At 34.7% G+C, this 24,256-nt stretch overlaps 1 protein-coding gene across 1 annotated transcript in view; it reads left to right on the forward strand.

Annotated features, from left to right (window-relative positions):
- Positions 1–10,389: 10,389 nt before the first annotated feature.
- The window catches only part of Ggamma30A (guanine nucleotide-binding protein subunit gamma-e), a 268,461-nt gene continuing 254,594 nt past the window's right edge, over positions 10,390–24,256 (forward strand). Inside the window, exon 1 of the mRNA XM_065366433.1 lies at positions 10,390–10,546. The gene's annotated coding sequence lies outside the window, so the exon portion shown is untranslated. The remainder of the gene's footprint in view (positions 10,547–24,256) is intronic.

Consider the following 24,256-nt stretch of genomic DNA (forward strand, 5'->3'; position numbering starts at 1 on the left):
GCCGAAGGCCGAACCTCTACATAAATACAGATTACAAACAAGAATGCATAAGAGCTGCGGAACACCAACAACTCACTCGTTCCAACCCCAGGAAAGCGCAAGAGCTTTGGAGTGAGAATGCAAATACCAGCACCTAAAAACTGACAAATTCAGCTAAGGGAGTAGAACCCAACAAGAAAATCATGGTGAAAGGTAACGGGAAACCAACAGTACCAACACCATTACATTTCCCTAGAATTACAGTAAAGGCCGCTTATTATTATAACGGTTAATCAGGGATGGAAACCAAAATGAAAAAAAATATCGGTTAAGGTTTTGAGATTTCGGTTTCACCTGCTAAGGAATATTTCTCATCCTCTATCCTATTACCATACATGCTTGTATACAGTCTAACATTGGTGCCCAAATGTTCCTGTGCGAAATTTTATTAGTGCTTGTGCTTTAAGTGGCAGTTACAGCACCAATCACTGTAAAGCTTCCCTTAAGAGGTAAGCTCGAACTTGTGAGACAGATTTTGTATTCAAATATTTACAACATTTGGGTAAAAAATCTGTGAGATTTTTACCATCAGAAATCTAAAGTTCTAAGTGGAGAACTTCCGATTAATAGGGCTAGGATTTATATGCGCTTAAAAATCAATTATATGCGCATTAAAAATGCGCTAAAATGACAAAATATGCGAATATATGCGCTATAAAAGTGCAGCATGTTGCATATCAAAATGAAGCTATTTTCAATCTGGAGCTAAAATTGCAGTGTATAAACAGAAAAAATACACCCATTCAGATTTATTTTCATAAAATAGCATTTTCTTTTTACAAAAGGAAAAATATACATTGGAATAACATCCGATTATCAAATGCTGTTTAAGATTGTCAATCAAAAACGATTCCCGGTTGTCTCTGAGCACAAATGAAAATAAAACCATGGTTTCAGTTTTGAAAAAGTTTTTTTTAATTTGAAAAATCGATGATTTTTTTTTTAATTTGGCATTTTTTAAATCAATTTTTGTGATGTTTTTCCGAAATATGCGCTAACGACTCAAAATATGCGATAAATATGCGCTATAAGAGCATTTTTTGATGAAAATATGCGAATATATGCATTTATACCCAAAATATGCGGAAATATGCGCTAAAAAATTTCACCATTCGTCTCAGAAATGTATGAATCGCAAAAGAAACAGTGATATGCGCTAATTAGTATAGCCAAAACAGATATGCGTTTGCATATAAATCCTAGCCCTACCGATTAAGCTTAAAAATATCTGAACTTGTAAGCACGGGTATTTCTATTTTTCTGTTTAATTTTCAAAAAAAAAAGCTTTGTATAATTTTTTATGTTAAGATCTTTTTTGGGGAAATTGACTCTGTTCATTTGACTAGCTAATCGTGTCTGTAACAGGCAAGGCGTATTTTTGGAATCAAACAGACTGAATTGGACTTGAAATCGCATACACTAAGAAATTATAATTGAAGTGCATAATTCCAACTCATAAAGTTGCTCAGTGTGGAGGAATTATTTGATAAAAGTGTTATTATAAATCACTTCATGTTATTAAAATGGTTTGGTCCCGATCTTCTATATCTCATTACATTGAAATGCCATCGGTTATTGTAATTAGAGCATCGGATAATGTTATAATTTTTAAGTGATTTTTAAGCTTTTTTTCACAATTTTATGTAATTTTAAAATGTTTTTAACTTTTTCACCCAGTTTTTCCCTAATTTTTCTGAAATTTCAGACTTTTTTCTGATGACATCATTTTTCAATACTTTTTTCATAACTTGTTTAAACCTATTTTCAACACCTTTTTCGCGCAATATTTGTGAAATTTCAGTTCAATGACTACATTTTTAGTAATAAATTGACCATATAAAAATTTTTGGCGAAAAAACCACTTTTTGTTCAATTGGTTTGTGTTATAAGTCAGTTAATGTTATTAAATTGGGCTGGGACAAACGTTATAACATTAAGCGGATTTTACTGTATATGGACATCAATTTAGCAATGGCCTTAAGTCTCTGTCAGGCTTATCCTCATCCCCCAAGACAGCCAGATAGGTTGCAAAGAATATGCAGAGTCAAAACAAGGCGGAACGACATCAATGTCACAACCTGGAATGTAAGAACATGGAAAACTTACTAATGTAATTAGGGAAGCCAGGAGATTACAAATCGACATATTAGGAATAAGCGAGACCTGGTGGACTATTCAGCTGCTGACTCGGGGCCCTCGTTGGTTCCCACTTACGTTGGTTGCGCACACCATCCGCCTAACTAAATTGCATCGACTCTAGTGGAGAACACCAATGGAAGAACACAAGAACGCCAGTAAAAAAAACTCAACAAGAACAAGAATAAAAACGACCAAGAACGCCGTTCTTGCTGGAAAAGAACAAGAACAAAACTGTGGGGCAAAAAATTTAAAAGAACGAGAACAAGGACAGAATTTGATAACAAAGAACAAGATCAAAAACGCTCCTGAAGCATCAAGAACAAGATCAAAGAACAAGAACGTGAATTTTTTTCGTGTTCTTTCAACACTGTGAAAAACAAACAAAATGCACCATTGATGGCCAATTAATTTTACATAGGACGTGGCGTACCAACGGTGAACAATAAAGTAACAAAATGAATAAACAAAAATGTACCTGAATTATAAGCAACAAAAGATGATGAAATTTGTGTAAAATTTTATGAAAATCATCCAACAAAGTGTTCAAAACATATTGAATAAAGGACTTTACAGTAACTAAAAACTGGAAAAAATTATTGGAATTGACTTCAAAATATGTCAATAAGTGATAATTTTGCATTTTTCATTATTCCTCTTTATTAAAATATTCCAGTTTATAGAATCAAACATACCTGGTCCTAACTTGTTTCTAATTTCTAATAAGCTGGTCTTACTGTGCTTTCAAAAATATTCAATGAAAAAGTGTACATAACTCGCTGTACAATGATGAAATTGAAATAGACCAATGTCTTGATAACAATATACATGTACAAGTCTTGATTTAACCGAGCAATGATTTTTAACATTTAGGTTAAATGTGGGAAATTGGGACCGAGATATTTCGAATGATTACTTTATCAGGCAGATTATCATGTAAGTAAAGTTTACTGTAGTTTATGAAAATTAGTAGCAAAAAAAGATTTAAAAAAAGGGAACATCAGTTTTATAGATTTACCAACCTTCGGAAAATAAATTTTGAATTTTCAAAATTGAACAATGGGACAGATAACACCTTAGATAAGAAATTAACACATTTTGTCTGCTTATTTGCCTTGTTTTGATAAATTTGAGAGGGCGGCCAACAGTTTTTGTTAATTTATTATAACCCTGTGAAAAGAAATTTGAATTTTTGAAATTGATTAGGTAGTTTTGAACTAAAATTGGAAGGAAATGTTACCATGAAAAATATGTTGCTGCGCATAGGAGGCAAAATGTTCTTCACTCTCGCCTTCTTCACCGTATAGTGCAAGATACGAATAACTTACCCTTGGTTCACGTCAAATTGCTTTGAAGTTATGGGCAAGGGATCCTTATCTGCATGTATATGTACAATCATAGAGCAAAACATTATGCATATTATTGAAATGCGACTGGACCGGAGCATGATTACAGTTGAACAAGTATTCTTTGAACCTAAACGTGGTGGGTCAAATATTCAGTACTTAGGTATACTTTTTACTTCAAAAAATTGGTAGCAACAGGAGTTACCGAGTTACAGCGAACTAGTGAACTATACTATAGTGACGAGAAGACAACTCTGTACAACACTGCAGCGTCTGGTTGTTATAAAGTATCAAAAACACATTTGTAACTCATATGCCACCAGTCATCTTCTACCTCCTTAACAATGTACGTATACGTATCATAAAATCATGAAAAACCTGGGTAAACACCAATACATGATCTGTCAATGCTTCGTATGATTCGTTCTCATTGAGTCATCGTAGGACCTGCGTCAGTATCATGCAGTGCAATTGTTCTTGTACCTATTGTTCATACATACGTGTACCTATCATGTAGGTATGCTAAAAAATCGCTACAAGACGCGGCTGTATTTTAGATAGGTAGATACTCTAAGTCGTTAAAACTTGAATGTACGAGTACATAGTATGAAATACGAGGGGCATTCAAAAACAACTGAGACTAATTTTCTTCGAAGTGGCATCACAGTTTGGGGGTGAAACGACGACAGAGTCGCGTAGAGTGGAGTTTTTTCTATCCAGAGCAATCCTCACGTTCTTTGTACGTGTCTGTGTCTTCTCAGGATAGTGGTTTCGAAATCGTGTCGAGTTTCTCCTACAGGTTTTTTACAATGTGCGACGCGGCTTTTAACAAATGGACAACACTAAGTGATGAAATTTTTTCAGCATTTGGGTAAAATTGGGTGTGAAACAAACTGTAGTTGTATGATGAAGGAAGCGTGGTAATCTGTTTGTGACTGTAACAACAATTTTTTTAATGGCATTTGAGCTTTTCAAAGAGCTCTTCAGGCAAATTGAATTCTCACAAGAGAAGATCGAAAATCGCCGCTAATGAGGAGAATGTCAATACCATTATGGATTTTCAATTCTCATGCAATAGTTTACAGTCCAAACACGAATAAGTGCTCTACGAACCAAGAAGAGTTGGCTTTTTTGAGAGACAAAAAAAAAGAGTACGCTTTAACATTCAAGAAAATGGACATTTCGGATTTTTTGGTCCGCACAATAGGGAGCTGGAGCCTCAAAACCCCCATTTCTCCAAGTTGGATTGGGGACAACTTTTTTTTAATTTGGTAGAGGTGGTAGAGGACACTCTCTTGAGTATAGATTATACAGTATGATACAAAAGTAGTGCTCGGTGGCTTTTATTTGTAAGTGGAAAGAGCTAGAGAGATGAATGATGCGGCGTTGAGTTGGGGAAAATAAGGGCTTTCGAAAGCGACCTTGAAAATTTCAGGCTCAAACACAGGGTGCCTGCAAATTGAAAAACCGGTTTGGTCAAAAAATTCAAACTGGTTTTTATTGTCGCAATGTAATCTGCACACTAAGGCGACAAAAACGTGATATGAATTTTTTGAAACCGGTTCATTAGTTTGCCACCAGTTGACAAAAAACACCCAAAAATTGTAGATAGAGAAAAAAGCTTGAAATAAAAGTTGAACATTGTGAAAAATTACCCAATTCCGTCTAATCAGATTTTGAAACTGGTTTATTGGTTCGCATTTAGCAACTGTGTTTTTTACAATCACCTAAAAATTGGAGATAGAGAAAAAAGTTTGAAACATAAATTTGTAGAGTGTGAAAAATTGAACAATTTTTGCTAATCAGATTTTGAAACCAGTTTGTTAATTCGCAGCACGCCATCAAAAGTTACCTGGTCGCAAATTAGTAACCATTTTCTGAATCTGATCAGCAAAAATGGTTCAATTTTTCACGCTCTACAACTTTTGTTTCAAGTTTTTTTCTCTTTTTTCAATTTTTTGGTGATTGTCAAAAACTGGTTGCTAAACGCGGACCAATGAACGAACCGGTTTCAAAACATTATTACACAGCGTTGTGTTATTTTTCACACTCTACAACTTTTGTTTCAAGCTTTTTTCAATATCTACAATTTTTGGGTATTTTTTGTCAACTGGTGGCAAACTAATGAACCGGTTTTAAAAAATTCATATCACGTTTTTGTCGCCTTAGTGTGCAGATTACATTGCGACAATAAAAACCAGTTTGAATTTTTTGACCATAGGTAATTTTTGATAACTGGTTGCAAATTAATGAACCGGTTTCAAAATCTGATCAGCGAAAATGGTTCAATTTTTCATGCTTTAGGGGAGAGATGCCTAAGATGGCATACTTCGCACATTTTGCGATCTGGAGGGCGCTATAATGAATTATCCAAAAAAATGAATACACCATCTGAAACTTTGAACATTTGGCTACAAATTCCCCCCCTGGTTTTAAAATTTTACTCATTTTCAGTACCTGTAATTTGCATTTTTAAAAAAAGTTCCAAATGTGCCATCTTGGACACTGGTATGGATAAGATGGCATACCTATAAAAATTTTCCCAAAAAGAAGAAAAAGTCGATTAAAAGCTGTTTTTATAATGAAATTCAAGTACAAAAGCTGAAATGCGTATGCGAATAATTCAAAAATGAAGAAAAACTCGAGGGAAAGCGGTTTTTATTGTAAAAGCTGAAATTCCTATGAAAATATTTCAAAAATGAAGAAAAACTTGATTAAAAGTGGTTTTTATTACAAAATTTAAGTGCAAAAGCTGAAATACCATTAAAACTATTTCAAAAATGAAGAAAAACTCATTTGAACATTTTTTTATGAGAACACAATGTTATTGGTATATGCCATCTTGGACAAAAAATGCTATGCCATCTTGGGCAAACACATTGATATATTTCAGAGTGATATTAGAAGCATATAAGGTGATGCAATTATTATAACTATTAGCTCATTACAAGCCTTTTTTCTTATACTTTTCGTATTCGCATCCACTTTTTTGCAACAAAATATTTTTCATACCAATAACTCCTTCTAAAGTAGCAGAAATGTAAAACTTTCAACTGGCAAAAAATTATTTGTCGTTTTTTTTTTTTGATTTTCGGCATTGAACAATTTGTCACATACCGGGATTCAGTGTTTACAGTGTTGACAACATTTTAAGCGAAAAAAATTTTTTTTTCAATGTGTAGTTTTCGAGTAATCGTCTTTATGCCATCTTAGACACTATGCCATCTTGGGCAGCTCTCCCCTACAGCTTTGGTTTCAAGCTTTTTTCTCTATCTTCAATTCGTAGGCGATTGTCAAAAAACTGCTCGCTAAGTGCGAACCAAAATGAACCGGTTTCAAAATGTGATTGGACAGAATTGTGTAATTTTTCATGTTCTACTACTTTTGTAGTTTTGTTTCAAGCAGCTTTTTTCTCTATCTACAATTTTTGGGTACTTTTTGTTGACTGGTTGCAAAATACGGAACTGGTTACAAAATAATGAACTGGTTTCAAAATGTGATTGGACAGAATTGTGCAATTTTTTATGCTCTACAACTTTTGTTTCAAGCTTTTTTCTCCATCTAAAATTTTTGGGTACCTTTTGTTAACTGGTTGCAAAATAATGAACCGGTTTCAAAATGTGATTGGACAGAATGTTGTAATTTTTCATGCTCTACAACTTTTGTTCCAAGCTTTTTTCTCTATCTCTAATTTTCAGGTGATTGTCAAAAAATGATCGCTAAATGCGAACCAATGAACCGGTTTCAAAATGTGATTGGACAGAATTGTGTAATTTTTCACGCTCTACAACTTTTGTTTCAAGCTTTTTTCTTTATCTACAATTTTTGGGTACTTTTTGTTAACTGGTTGCAAAATAATGAACCGGTTTCAAAATGTGATTGGACAGAATTGTGTAATTTTTCACGCTCTACAGCTTTTGTTTCAAGCTTTTTTCTCTATCTACAATTTTTGGGTATCTTTTGTTAACTGGTTGCAAAATAATGAACCGGTTTCAAAATGTAATTAAACAGAACCGTGTAATTTTTCACGCTTCATAACTTTTATTTCAAGCTGTTTTCTCTATCTACAATTTTTGGGTACTTTTCGCTAACTGGTTGCAAATTAATGAACCTGTTTCGAAAAATTCATATCACGTTTTTGTCGCCTTACAATTAGTGTGTAGAATACATCGCGCCAATAAAAACCAGTTTGAATTTTTTGACCAAACCAGTTTTTCAGTTTGTGGACACCCTGTGATTGGGCCTGAAATTTTCCAAGGTCGCTTTTGAAAGCCCTTATTTTTCCCTACTCAACGCCGCTTTATTCATCTTGCTAGCTCTTTCCACTTGGAAATAAAAGCCACTGGGCACTACTTTTGTATCATACTGTAGATATATATATTTTTCTAGTGGGCTCCAGCACAGCTGTGTTCAAAATTCAAACTGGTTTTCTAATGGTAGGAATTGCAGTATTTTCTGTCACTCATGTGAGAGAAAATCATTCTGCATTCAGCTGCAACTCATTTTAGTTCCATAAATACGTGATCTGGCAGATTAATTACGTAAAAGCGCCATCTGGTGAGTTAGTTCTCTCATGACCAACGAGTTGTGAGAGCAACGAGCCAAACGCTAGTCATTTGGTGACTCCCAATGATATAACATTGGTACATTGGCGTTCCGGAGATGAGATAGGCTTGTACCTATTCTCATGCTTGCATAAATCTAGTTATCCAAACTAGATGCGTAAGTCCAGTCGTATTTTGAAATATGAACTGGTGAAGCAATGATCAAGTGATCTATTTCGAAATAGATCAAGTTCCAGTTACGCTGATTGAGATTGTCAAATGCACTCGGGTACTTGGTTATTACATAAAACTTCAAGTTCATCCTTATTTAAAATGTCTTTCAAAAGAGTAACGTAGGTAGATGGACCTTCCCACATCCGTTTATTGTTCCCATTCCCCCTGGTGATATGCTTAAGCACTCCTTAAGGCATTTAAAATGCTATCTCTCATTTACATAAGACTGTACAGGCTCAGTATAATTAGCTTGAGTAGATTATTCATAATCATGTGATATTCAACGAATAAACATTGTATTAATGAATAATCGAAGGAATTTTATTTACTAAGGTACATGTGTGTTCCGTAAATGTTCGTCCTATTTGTTTGTAACCAAAAAGTAGGTACTGAGGCGGTAAATTGCCAGGTACTCATGAAGCTCAATGAAGCTAGGTGCAGCTCATATTTGATGAGCTAATCTACGAGGTTTATTGCATGTGCACGAATGTGCAGAATCTACCTCCCCAGTTTTTATTGACCCAATGTATTCTACACACTGAAGCGACAAAAACGTGATATGAATTTTTTGAAACCGGTTCAGTAATTTGCTACCAGTTAACAGAAAATACCCAAAAATTGTAGGTAGAGAAAAAAGCTTAAAGTAAAAGTTGTAGAGCGTGAAAAATGTAAATCTTCCGACAACTACTAGCTTTGGACAATTCTTGAGCCTCTCCAGCAAGTGTTTGATTTTCTCCAGCAATTTCAAATCGCTCTGCAAAAATGTCAAAATAAGGTAGTTCAACTTTTTTGACAAAAGTTGCAATATAAAATATTACCTTATTTTTTTGCCAATTTCAAAACATGCTATTTCGATTTTGCTTGGTTTTGTTCAAGTTGGAGAGTATTGAGTTTCAAAGGTTGTCTGGTGATTTTAGGTTGGCCAATGATCTATCAAATTTGATGTGGCAGTTTCATCATATTACTGGGTTTAGTTGACACTTGACAGCAATACCATCTGTTGACAGACAATTACAATTTCAAGACAGCAAAAGAGTTTTGAATGATGGTTCTGGATGGAAAATCTTTCACTTTAGTCGATTTAAACTCTTTTTTTTCTCCTACAAGATGGGATGGCGTTTGCTTGCTACCTATCTCAGACGAACGAGAGCCGAACGCACTTAAAACCATCGTCGTCGTCCTAAAAAACCCACCCCTATATATTTAAACTTTCCAAACAATTTTCTCTCTTTGTTTATAAATCAAGCCGCTTCAATACCTTTCTATTGTTTTCTCTTTCGTGAGAAATGAAGTGAAATTATTATAGTTGTGCCCCAAAATTATAATCTTTTTTGTTATAGAAGTTATTTATTTGATTAATGAAACCCGGTGTTTCCTCCTTTCCTTTCTTTTCGTTCTCGGCTCTTGAATTCAGTGGTTGGGTACTAGTGGTTATCAGCGTTTCGGAAAAGGAGGGGGAGGGGGAAGGTGAATCCATTTTCGTTTTTCGTCACCTGGAAATCTGCGAAGGCGGTGACAGTTTATAATGATAATGTCCTCGAGAGATCCGGTACTAATTAGAGGAATTAATTCGTAAGACTGCCTCCTTAAAATATGCTGATGCTCGTGGAGATGTTTTGTTGAAAATTGAATTTTTCAGCATTTACTATCTACTTTGAAAATCTACGAAGACGACAAGGTAATGGTTGAAAACGAATTTTGGAGAACAACAAATATTCCAACAACTTCTGATTGCTAAATAGGTGATCAAAAATTACTAGAACTATTTTAATGTCTTCCCACTCGTATCTTTGCTCATTATTTTCTAAGAAGTATAAAGCAGGATATTTGAATCATTTCACACGATGTGAAATTCATTATAATATTATTGGTAATCTGATTTTTTAACTAACGTGGATTCGTATTACATGTGATTCTAATTTTACTATTAACCAATTCCTATATGGTTATCTACACAGACATTTACGTATACTCGAATGTACGAGTAGATAAACGTGTATCTAACTGTGACATATGTCATCGCGAAATGAAGTTCATATTATGTTGACGAATTTGATAACAAACGCAGTCAATACCTATATTACTATTGACAATGTACCGTATAGTGTATCTCTTAATAACGTAAGGTTTCAATTTTCCCTTTCGTAAGGCTTCTCTCGTTAATTAAATAACGTTCGTAATTCATTCGATAGTTTAACCTGGTGCTACGCTGACATCTTCTGGTTCGCAATCTGCAGCAATAAATACGTAAGTTTTTTTCAACATTTTTTAACCCATTTTTTTTATTCGTTTGGAACTGAATCATCGTGGTGATAAATTAGGTTAAATTTGATTACGAACTTCTAATTACAAATTCGAGCAGTACCAATACCTATTCAAAAATGTATGTTCGTGTATTATACTAAAAGTGTAGAAGTTTTTCAAAGTAAAAGCGTTTTTTCTCTAGTGATAATTTTGGTGCTGGAATTTCCCACATTTGGTGAAAATGCGTCATTTGTCGTGTGTATTTTTGAGTCATTTTCTGAGAGAAGAAATATTGACAAAATAAATTCTCAAATTTCAGTTCAGAATTCTTGGCTTTGACTCGAAGGAAAAATGTTTCAATATTCCTAATTAAGAAAAGTTTTTGTTTCTCTGGTATGGATTGCAATTCTTAACCTAACAGTTGGGCCCCCTGATAAAAAAATTGGTCTCGATTCTTTTTTTTCTGTGGGGGGGGGGGGGGGAGGAGGAGAGGGAGAAAGGAAGAGGTGTGACGATCATTCTGATGCGTATGAATGCCCATTGAATGCAAGATCGAATGTATGGATGCATAATTAAAACGTGTTCATGAGAAATTTTTTCAATGTTATTGATAAATTTAAAAATTTCATGATGTTATAATCTAATTTTTAGATGAAAAAAGTGTGGGATATTTTCAAAACAATTTAGAGGAAATTAGAGGAAAGAAAAACAGGAACGAACGAACGAACGAACGAACGAACGAACGAACGAATTTATTTATTTGTATCAGTATACATTATACAATTTATAAGATATCCCCCCCAATGCGCAATTGCGCGAGCGAGGGGGGCCTCCTGCAAGTGTAAACATCAAAAGTACCTACACCTTACAGTTTTACACCTTTTTTAAAGACATACACAGTGAAATAACCAAAAAATAAATAAATAAATAAATAAATAAAAAAATAAAGTTGAATAATAAATGGATAAATAAATAAAACAAAACAAAACAGAATGATGATAAATAATGATAAATATGGGGAGAATTTGACAAGGGTAAAGAATACATCAACCTGGAATAAACTAACAATTGCATTTGCAGAAGAATAGCAGGACCCTACGTATTCTTGGCAAAGAGAGAAATACAAGGGGAAAAAACAGATATTCAATGAACACTACCCAGCAGTCTGTAAAGAGTTTTCACCCTCCAACAGCCACCGGATAAGTGCCAGCCGAGAGCCCAAGCCTCTACTCATTACTGCATTGAACAGCCTTGGTAAACACCCAGGAGCCTGAGCACTGGATCTGTCTCGTCGGTACCTAGGCATAGGAGCAATAGAGTTATCAATTTTCCTTCCTCTCTCCTTGACATAAATTTTAAATTTGGACCTGTTCCTCTGCACATAATCAATAGCCTGGACTTGATAGAGCTTTTGAATAGGCAGGATTTCTAATTTTCGAAAATCATAGGCATGAGACTACATATTTGACCATAATTTTTTGCTAAACTTATCAGATTTTTGAAAAAAAAAAAAAAGAAATCGAGAATGACATATTCGACTTACCCTGGTGTTTTGCCAAATTTTGATTAACTTTAGGTATACCTACCCGAATTTTATCAGTTTTTGGTTATTTTCAGTAACGAGATTCATGGTTTGTATTTATGTAATTTTTTGAAAGGATTTCATCCTGGGTACTTTGATTTGCAAATGCAGGGTATCTAACAGGTAGTGGAAGTAGTGAAAAGTGGTGAATTTAGTCAAAAAGGGCACGTGTTTCAAAAGTTCAAAGCTTCCAAGTTTATCGAGTGACAAAATTTTTCTTCGACATTTTTCACGTTTAATGGATTGCCCTGATGAACGACTGAACCAATTTTTATGAGCTTTTGGAAATTTTCATGGGGTGACTTTGCACAAAATTCATTAAAAATTGAATTTCTCAAGTTTGAAATTTCACAATTATAGACTACTAGCGAGACATTTCACCGTCATCATCAAGTTCCAAGAACTCAAAATTTCCAAGTTTATCGAGTGACAATTTTTTTTTTTTTTTTTTTTATTTTTCAAAACTCATTAGTCATTACTTAGAAAACGGCTGAACCGATTTCGATGAAACTTCTCACCAGACCTCGACGATTCCTACAAAGTACTAATACCACCCTCAATGTTTGGTGAATCATTCATGAACGAATTGGTGAATTTTTTGGAAGAACCATTCGCGAACAAAAGGATTTATTTTTGGCGAATAATTCGCCAACGAATTGATTAATTCTTCAATTTATTGATCAATTCGTTCGCGAAGGAGTCACTTATACGAATCAATCCGTTCGCGAACGAATCACCAAAAATTAGTCAATTCGTTCGCGAACGAGTCACTTATACAGATCAATTCGTGCGTGAATGATTCATCAACAATTGAGTGAATGAATCGTTTCGTTCGCGAACGAGTCACTTATGTACGAATCGATTTGTTTGCGACTGATTCGCCAAAAATTATTCAATTTGTTCAATCGTTCACGAACGAGTCCCTTATACGAATCAATTCGTTCGCAAATGATTCATCAAAAATTGTGTTAATGAATCGATTCGTTCGCGAACGAGCCACTTATATGAATCAATATATTGTTCGCGAATGATTCTCTATCACCAAAAATTACTGAATTCGTTCGCGAACGAGTCACTCATACAAAATAACCAATTCGTTCACGAACGAGTTCCTTACACGAATCAATTCGTTCGCGAATGATTCATCAAAAATCGAGTAAACGAATCGATTCGTTCGCGAACGAGTCACTTATACGAATCAATATTTGTTCGCAAATGATTTACCATCACCAAAAACTATTCAATTCGTTCGCGAAAGAGTCACTTATAAAAAATAACCAGTTCGTTCACGAACTAGTCCCTTACACCGATCAATTCGTTCGCGAATGATTCACCAAGAAATCAATCAATTTGTTCGATCGCCAATCGATTGTGAATGATTCGATTTGATTCCTTCGTTCGTGAATGATTCACCAAAAATTATTCAATTCGTTCGCGAACGAGTCACTTATACAAAATAACCAATTCGTTCGCGAATGATTAATCAAAAAATGAGTAAATGAATCAATTCGTTCGCGAACGAGTCACTTATACGATTCAATTTGTTCGCGAATGATTCACAATCACTAAAAATTATTTAATTCGTTCGCAAACGAATCACTTATACGAATCAATTCGTTCGCGAATGATTCAGTAACTATTGAACAATTCGTTCGCGAATGATTCACCTAGAAATCAATCGATTTGCTCAATCGCCAATCGATTGTGAATGATTCGATTTGATTCCTTCGTGCGTGATGATTTACCAAAAATTATTTAATTCGTTCGCGAACGAGTCACTTATACAAAATGACCAATTTGTTCACGAACGAGTCCCTTATACCAATCAATTCGTTCGCGAATGATTAATCAAAAATTGAGTAAATGAATCAATTCGTTCGCGAACGAGTCACTTATACGAATCAATTCGTTCGCGAATGATTCACCATCACTAAAAATGATTCAATTCGTTCGCAAACGAGTTTTTTTATACGAATCAATTCGTTTGCGAATGATTCAGTAACTATTGAACAATTCGTTCGCGAATGATTCACCTCGAAATCAATCAATTTGTTCAATCGCCAATCGATTGTGAATGATTCGATTTGATTCCTTCGTTTGTGAACGATTCACCAAAAATTATTCAGTTCGTTCGCGAACGAGTCACTTATACAAAATAACCAATTCGTTCACGAACGAGTCCCTTATACCAATCGATTCGTTCGCGAATGATTAATCAAAAATTGTGTAAATAAATAAATTCGTTCGCGAACGAGTCACTTATACGATTCAATTAGTTCGCTCAATGATTCACCATCACCAAAAATTATTCAATTCGTTCGTGAATGATTCACTATCACCAAAAATTATATAATTCGTTTGCGAACGAGTCACTTATACGAATCAATTCGTTCGCGAATGATTCAGTAACCATTGAACAATTCGTTCGCAAATGATTCACCTAGAAATCAATCGATTTGTTCAATCGCCAATCGATTGTGAATGATTCGATTTGATTCCTTCGTTCGTGAATGATTCACCAAAAATTATTCAATTCGTTCGCGAACGAGAGTCACGTATACAAAATAACCAATTCGTTCACGAACGAGTCCCTTATACCAATCGATTCGTTCACGAATGATTAATCAAAAATTGAGTAAATGAATCAATTCGTTCGCGAACCACTTATACGATTCAATTTGTTCGCAAATGATTCACCATAATCAAAAATTATTTAATTCGTTCACGAACGAGTCACTTATACGAAACAATTCGTTCGCGAACGAGTCACTTATACAAATCAATTCGATCGCGAATAATTCACCAATCACCAAAAATCATTCAATTCGTTCGCGAATGATTCACCTAAAATTATTCAATTCTTTCGCGAATGATTCACCAAAAATTATTCAATTCGTTCACGAATGATTCAGTAACTACTGAACAATTTTTTCGCGAATGATTCACCTAGAAATCAATCAATTTGTTCAATCGTCAATCGATTGCGAATGATTCGATTTGATTCGATTTGCTTCGCTTGAAAACAGATCAATTCCCTAACCGTTTCACAAAAACCGAATTAATCGTGAATTAATTGATCCGTTTGCGTTTGCGAATGATTCGCCAAGAAACCAGTCAATTTATTTAATCACCAATCGTTCGTGTAAATGATTCGATTCGATTGTAAACAGATCAATCGCTGTACAAATGTTTCGAAATAAGTGAATCAATTTGTTCGTAAAAGATTTTTATTTGAAAAAAAGTCGGTCTTCTCACCCTAAATGCCTGAGTGTTTTTTCAGAATCAACATTCCTTTTTAAAAAAAACATTATTTAAATTCTAAAATTTTAAAAATCAAAAAATGAACTTGTTTTTAGGCATCTTGAAATAAACATTTTCAAAAGCTCTCGACTCAGTTTGAATGAGAAATTTGAGAAAGCAATCATCCTCCCTCCATCCTCCCCCGAGGGCAAATATTTTTCAAATCAGAGTATGGAGTAAGTCCGTATAGAATATTGGAAAAAATGATCTGGGAAACCTGCAAAAGTCTGGGAAAAGGACTTGCCCAAAATAATGGGCACCCTGTTAATTTTTTGTGTGTGTGCGGAGGGGCGGGGGAAGGAGGGGTGGTCGAGTGGAGATCTTTTTGAAAATTTTGTTGAAAAAATTTTTTTCAAAAAAAAATTCCGTTAGAATGCGATAATTTTGATATTACGAACTTGAAAAAAAATGAATCAAATTCAACACGAATTGAAAAATAATTTAATGAAATAATTTAAATTTTCACCACTACAAAAATCGTTTAAAAAATCCGATTAAACATGCCACCAAATCAAAATGCCAGGTGTAAAATACATAAACAACGATGAGGCAACCTTATCGTCATCTTATCATATTTCCCGTTACCCAGTTTGATAATACCTATAGAGGGTGAACGAGAATCAGGCATATGAATCAACTTCGTCACCAGCCACGCTTCGCTCGCTGCCATACCGCCTTCATCATCGCTGATGCCATCATAACTGACATTTTTCAACTTATTTATTCATGGGAATTTTGACACACGAAAGGAAAACTTTTTCACGAGGTTGACAGCAGAAGCGAAATTCTTGTCTTTTTTTTCGTATTTTATCCATTCATCGGTTTATGTGTTTGTTTAAATTAAGGTAGAAAATGGCGTACGAAGAAAGCTTGGTACGTGTATTCACGTCAAATTTAGTAGGTACACAAGCCAACTATGTAGGTGAACCTGAACCGTTTAAAGGCTTCCATTATTATTTATACTTTCGAGTACGTAGCTTTTTTTTTATGGTTTATCGATAAACAGTTCTTTTTTTTCTTTATCGAGTATAGCTACGTTAACGATAAGAAAAGAAAACGAGCGAAATTGTATCTGACACTTTTGCAGGCTTCCTGGATTGAAGAATGAGAGAAGACGAGGGGGGGGTGCAAATGATGAGTATTTTATACCTACCAAAATACGAAATTTTTTTTTCTCTCCCAGTCTCTGTTTTGTTGTATCGTTTTCTTATCATAATCTAATCAGTAATCATCAACGAGCACATTCTTTTTTCCAAAAAAAAAAGAAACTAGTTTCTCGGCGATGTATTGGTGGTTCTAGAAAATTACATACAAATTGATACGTTCGATTCGTTTATCGAAAGTGACAGCATGAAAAACAATATAACGAAAAAGATATATTTTTATACGATGATAAATCTGCTACGATCAATGATTGTTATTTGGCCATCGTACAGGGGTAATTTTTCCCTTAGCTTCGCCGCAGACACGATAAATACATCAATTTTGATACTATAGCATTTTTTTCCAGCACTCGTATAATCATTTAACCAAACCGCAAAATGTATTCGCATGTCGAGCCCGAAGCGAGAATTTTCCTCGTTATTATTTACTCGTTGTTTTTCATTATTTTTTCCCTCATGTTCGAGGCTGAAAAAACACACATATCCGATTTTTTTTTCGCTCTCCTAGTCGAGATATGTTGGTGGAAAAAAAAACAACACCAACCAAAACCAAAACCTCGTAGTCGTAGTAGCGAAACTTTTCGTTCATCAATCATAAAATTAACTCGAAATAAAAGCTCGGCCCGAAATTGTTGCCGCTGTTGTCGTCACTCCTCCGTTAAATGTGTATGTTTATTAAAATGGGGGCGATTCGTCCGCGTTCGACCGTGATTAACATGTAAATTTCGTGACTGGTGGTAGTGGAAAGTATAATTTATATGAATTAAGACTTTTTAAAAATCTAATCAATTCATTGTTTAAGTTAGGTACGACGACAACGCAGGGGGTAAACGGTATTAAATGTTTATGGTTAATTTGCATAATTTTTTCCTCTCTTCTCTCGGTCTTAATTGCGAGAACCTATATTTTTTTTCACTCGATCGTTACGAGTAAGTTAATTACGCGTTTATGGAGGGAAAATGGGTGAGGGGGTGGGAAGAGGGTTTTGTTAATGATGAAGTGTTGTACTAAGAGGTGACTTTCGTTCATACCGACGATGAGTCGAGTGCCAAGGAGTGGGGTATAAGTTATTGGTTTTCATTTTGAGGACGTTTTGCACGACTTGGTTTACGAAGTTTGTTTAAAAATTGCTGTAACTGTGTGAAATGGAAACAATTCGAGTATTTTTTTAAAAGGAAATTCTCACCTAAAGAACCCCCTCCCCCACTCTTTTAACAATATTTTGCAATGATTTTTACTGGCTCGTTGAAATGATTTTACATGAGTTGAGTAGGTTATTCCACATCGTTTTGACTAGGGTTTCGAAGTCTTTGGCTTTTCGATTTCACTCAAATACACTGTTTTGTCTCGAGGCTCCTTGTGAGGAGAATGAGTGGAGGAGCTCTATTCGTTTTCTTGATATCTCAAATGTCATGAAAATTACTTGACTTGATCAAATAATAGTCGAAATTGATGAAAATTGGGTGAAATCGAGCAAAAATGACTGGAAGGTGATAAAATATTAAAAGACAGCAAAATCAGGATGTCTTGACAAAATTTTAAAATAAAAAAGCATGACTTTGGCAGGGCTTTCAGCAGGGCATTTTTCAAACGCTTGGGATTTTTTGAAAGGAGAGGGGAGGGGGAGGGGTGGGCGAAGCAGAATTTTATATTAAAATTTTTCGCGTTTCTAATGTCTTCAAACACCTCAAGATTTTTTTAAAGAAAGCGGATGTCAAAAATATAATTTTATCATTTCAATTTTTGATTTTATTTTCACCTTTAAGTTTTTTGCTAATGCAATGAAATTGGACGTATAAAAAACTTTTCTTGGCACAACAAATTTTCAAAAAATGTGAAAAAATTTAAAAGGAAATTTGAAGGATATTAGATATTTGGAAAAAAATATACTAATTTTTCAAAACGTAACTGCAAGTTTCAAATTAAAATAAGTAAGAGATGAAATAACAATTCTGTCATTTGATAGGTATAATTTTGCCTTTTTTTTCTCTCTTGTGCGGTCAACTGTCTAATTTCCTTTATCCCAGTATTTGAGGAGTTCAGTTTGTCCGCATCATAGTCGCTGTATAGTTGACCCTTGAAAAGGTGTCTGCCATTTTTATGTAGCTTGCCACATTCTCATAGATTGTCATTAGCCAAGTGCCATCCGTATAGGTTGGATTTTGAGCGTGTTGTTCCACTTCTCAGTCTAATCAGCATTTTCCAGAGGTTGTAGGTACATATTTCAGTTGGCTGCCTTGAGGCAACAATTCACTCATAGTATTGCTTCTTGACACTGTATTTCAGATTTGACAGCGCTCAACTTCGGTAGGAGCCAAAGCTTGTTAACCTGTTTTTAACCATTAACCGTTACCACAAATTAACCAGTAAATTAACCAGAAAAAAATTAACCTTAACCAAAAAAAAATGCTTTTTTTGAAATATCACCAACTATAACCTTAACTGTAACCGTTTTCTGAGATTAAAATGAACTGTAACCATAACCATAAGTGAAAATGTTTTAGAATGAAACCGGTTAGGAAATCAAAAAAAATTTTAAAGATCTGTTTTTTCATTTCTTTTTATCTGTGATTTTTTTCAATGTGATTTGTAGTGATTTGAAATTTCAATCAAAAAAAGATGAAATTAAAAATTTTAAAAACGTGAATAGAAAATTCAAAAAATTTGAAACTATACTTGCATCATACTCATTAGTCATTAAACTATTAAGGTTCGATCTTGAATGATATTTTAATAATATATCTAAGTAATGAAAAATGATAATTGAATCAGTGAGAACAGAAAGGGACCAAGTCACATTTTTGCGATTTTTTTCAGGAGGGGGGGGGGTCGATTGAATTCCTTGAAAAATAACTAAAATTTTCGAGACCATTTTTTGAAATTTAAGTTCATCTGTGTACCTACTGAAAAAAGATGAAAAAACTAACAACTTTGGCAATAAGTTTTATATCTCAAGGGGTTTTTGGTAAATTTAAACGAGATAGCAGTCTAAGTGATGTACTTAGATGTAGAGTCAAACTCCATTTGTGCCCGAGCAATTTCAAGAGAAATTTCGGAGATTTGAGTGCAGAAAGGGTCTAAGTCCCATTTGTTTAGGCAGCAACAGCGCCGGCGCACGTGAATATTTTTTTCCCGACCTGTGCTAAAGATTGTGTCTTGGGATCCTCTTTCAATGATCTTAAGCATGTTTACCAAAAATTTTTGATTCTCTAATAAATTAGTTTTTTGTTATTTCTGAAAAATGTGAAAATGGACTTAGCCCCTTTCTGTTCTCACCAATTCAATTGTTTCTTGAAAAAATTGTTAAATTTTGAATTCATATGTTACCAGTTTTTTAATTTTCAAACTTCAAAATTTCAAACTCGGAGGAAAGTTTTGAAAATTTTCAAATTTTCAACTGTAATTAATTTTAACCTCAACTGGAAAAATTATCACCAAAAATTGTAACCTTAACCTTAGACCATTAACCGAAAAAAATGATCACCAATAATTGTAACCTGAACCTTGACTGTAACTTTAAAAAATGAATAACCTTAACTGTAACCTTCAACCTAAATTTTGAATTTCTTGTTGAATTTTTAACTGTAAAGGAGGGGCTGTACTGAATTTAACCGTAACCTTAAACTTAAGCATAGAAGTTGAACAAAGGCAGCTTTTATGTTAACGTACATTAAGTTCAGTATAAACCAGTCTTATTCTTAAGTTAAGGGAATAAGTTTACGGTCAAGTTCAGTATAGCCCATCCTTAACCTTAACTGGAAATATTTTTTTTCAGTTAACAAGTCTGGTAGGAGCACTTAATTCATTTATTGTTCTCAGGAAATAGTGTCTTGATTTTAGTCTGCTCTCTAGTAATTTGTTGTAGTCATACATGGGGTGTAGGGGGTTGTGGCTCTGAGCCTCACAGTTTCGCAGATGGAACAATCAAGTTTCTGTCTTGGTTGGGTTTGGCACTCAAGTGGTGGCTCTATGGTATGCATCAAGTTCTTCTATTGCCTGATTCAGTGTGCCTTCCACATCTACAAATGTGTCACACTGTGTTGTGAGCACCAAGTTGTCTGCATAAAAGAAGTGACATGTAGGACCTCTGACTGGTTGGTCATTGGTATAGATAGATATTAAAAAGAATGTGTAACAGGATGCTACCCTGTGGCAAGCAATTTTGGCCTTCTCTGAGTGCTATTCTGCCCATCTAAAGCCATATGTGACCGTCCGCGATAAAACCGACCATCCGTCGCAAAAAATCGAAAATGTTTTTTCGCCTATTTTTGGGCCTTAAATGGTTTAGGGAACAAAAATTCGCGAAAAAAAATTTTCAATTTTTAGCGACAGATGGTCAGTTTTATCGCGGACGATCACATATAGAACCTCTGGTCTTTAAATAGTGTCATAATAATTTCTGTAAATTTGTAGTCCTTGGTCAGTTTATAGATCTTGTACTTTGATGACACACTGTGTCAAACACATTGAGCTTTTATTCTCCTTATCTAGACCGCTATTCCATTAGAACATTTTGATGGGAACCCTCGGAGTCAAGTTTTTAAAGAATGCTTCTGCACATTGCGTGAACTTGTCTCCTACCTCACCCAATGTATAATCAGATGTGACAGTCATCACCTTCCGCACGTGATTATACACGAGGTTGGGTAACTGCATGTTGAGGGTGCCATTAGATTCTTTAAGAACTTGTCTTGGAAGGTTTGCATCAAATATAAATAGTGGTCCAGATAAGGAAAATAAAGGTTGATGGTCAAATGCCGCAGTGAGGTCCACAAACACAGCACCAGTGACCTTGTGATGTTCAAAACCATCCTCTATGTGCTGTGCCAGACTCAGGACATGGCCAGTACAAGATTTCCTAGGTCTGAAACCTGTCTGCTAACTAATTAGGTTCTTATCAATATGCTCTGCTAATTTGCTTTAAGACCACTCACTCAAATATTTTGTACAGATGACACAGGTAAGGATATAGGATGATAACTTTTAGGGTCATCTGGGTCTTTGCCTGGCTTCTGGGAAATACTATCAACTGATAATACTGGCTACTCCATTTAAAATACATTGAGCGTTTTTTTTTCACAACAATAGCACAATCTGAATGGCTGGGGTTGAAACTCTTTATCAAAAATGCTCTGATTGGTTGGTTTATAACTGGTTTGAATCTCATGGACATACTACATATCAACTGATAATACTGGCTACTCCATTTAAAATACATTGAGCGTTTTTGTCGCAACAATAGCACAATCTGAATGGTCGGGGTTGAAACTCTTATCAAAAATGCTCTGATTAGTTGGTTTATAACTGGTTTGAATCTTGTGGATGTTTGAATCTCGTGCATCTGCAAGATTTGAATCAGCAAATTAGATGCTTGTGGAAAAATTTAGTTTCACCCCAGACAGCTAGGAGGATAAAACATCATTTTTTGATGGAGTTGCCAGTATTGTCAGTTGATGGTATTTGTGATGCAATCTGGGATAGAATACCCAAAGTTGGAAAAGTAAATTTCGTGCTACAGCAAAAAACAGTTGAGATATTGAGAAATGTCAATTTTCAGGTTACACTGAAAACTTGTTCTAGACACTGTTGGCTATCATCTAGCATAAAAATTACCTCTGAAAGAAATATTTTTCCCTATTAAATACCCGAACGAAGTTAAAAAAGAAAAGGTACCCAAAGTCATCGTGTTGTTTCCCCCCGCTTGCGCTACCACTACCATTCCACTTGCTACTACCCAATCGATGTTCTTCTGTTCTTTCCTGTTAGTTATGTCAAATTCACAATAAAATTAGTTGTTTACCATTAGAAAACACTTGTTACATATCTTCCTTGGTGGCTTGATGCCTGGAGAGCGGACCATCACGCCGGGACTTGTGGGTTCAAGTGCTTCACCCGGCAAAAAATTTTTTATAATTTTTTTCACTTAAGTATTTCTTTTTAAAGTCGTGAGTTTCTGTAAAATTTTCATTTTTTACGCATTTTAATATTTTTTTTTTTTCAAATTTTCTGTACAAAAAATGTGTTTCCCTCAACATAATTCAACAAATAGTCAACAAATGTTGACAAAATTTTTAAAATTTGATCATCTATAATTTTGAAGTAAGTATCATATCAAAATTTCAGCCAATTTAGTGCAGTAGAAGTCGAGAAAATAATTTTTTTTCAAAATTTTGAAGGAAAAACTTTAAACTTTGATTTTCTCAAAATTTTCTTTTTTTAAGCAGAAACTTCGACTGTTCATTGCTCAGCCGCAAAAACGGCTAGACTTAATATCTTTTTTTTAAAAAAAAGCTGACATTTTAAGCTTTTAAATGACACAATAAAAACGAAAAAAAATTTCCGACTTTGGGTACCCTATCCCAGATTGCATCACATTTGATTCTGGATAGCAATGACGTGGGCCTGCCTCCATGAATCCATGATCATGGTATTTTTGATGTTTCTATTGTAGAGGGTGAATGAGGACCCAAAGTACTTGGCATAGCAGGGGATATATGGCCTTGGTCATCAGTGACACTGCTGGTGCAGTGCTATCTAGCGGATTAGTTCCATGAGATACGGGCGATGGCCGAAACGGCTAGCTGTGTCTGCTTATCAGTTGTCTTAGGTCACTTAGAGTAATCGCTCCTCTAGATGGATGTCGGAACAACAAGCCTTGAGTAGAATGGCAGGGACATGTGTGTAATTATAACTCTAGATATTACCTATTAGTGGTGCTTAAATATGTGAGAACCCCAATAAAGTGTTGAAAGTGATATTGTCTTTTATGTTATTGTAAAGAGGCTTAATGACATATGCACAACCTGTATGAGGGACTGTGAAGAGTATTAATTAGCCGAGCATACCCAAGACAGGTACTAGGACAACTCTCCTCCTCTTTGTAGGGCAAGTTTCCCACCTAAATCCTCTCTACACTATACTGAAGTTATACAATTCTTGGATCCAGGTAACGGTTTTTGGCTCAAAATGTTTTATTTGCTCAACATACATTTCATCAGCTCCTGATCACTTCTCCCTCAAATCTGGAATTCTCTGGTAAAGGGAGGGCAAAAGTACCTGAAAATCAGTCAGTATGTTGAATTGTTGAGAAGTATAAAACACAACGTTTTTCAGTGTAAAGAATTAGGGATTTATTATTTTTCTTCAAAATTTTAAAATCCAAATGATGATTTTTTTTTTTGGAAAATTCAAAATTGAAAAAGAAAAGCATTTCACATTTTTAGCTCTTTGATTTTCAAAAATTCACCAAAAATGGAAAAACATTATAGTTTTTGAAATGTTGATTTTTGGCTGAAATTTCAGAAATCTCATCTTTCTGCGAAAATCTATCAATTCAGAGGGGTCTGAGGGAGGGTGAGGGGAATTCCCCACAAAAGTCGTGTTTCGTAAATATAAGAGCAATAGCCAGCCCTAATGAATACTTATGCATAATTCGATTGATCAATATGTCAGAACGTTAAACGCCGGTGTACTGTAAATAGCCTTCGTTCATATTGTTTGCGAATTTGATTACATAGTTGTATCAATAATACGACCCCTAAATATGTAAACCGTAAGCCTTGAACGGAACGGATATACAAGTATAGATATGGAATATGTTCAGCAGTTCTATTTTCACCCTCAGCTCGATTGTACGTACATGAAAATGTACCTACTACCTACGTATTT

The sequence above is a fragment of the Planococcus citri genome, chromosome 5 (assembly GCF_950023065.1).
Source record: "Planococcus citri chromosome 5, ihPlaCitr1.1, whole genome shotgun sequence".
NCBI lineage: Eukaryota > Metazoa > Arthropoda > Insecta > Hemiptera > Pseudococcidae > Planococcus > Planococcus citri.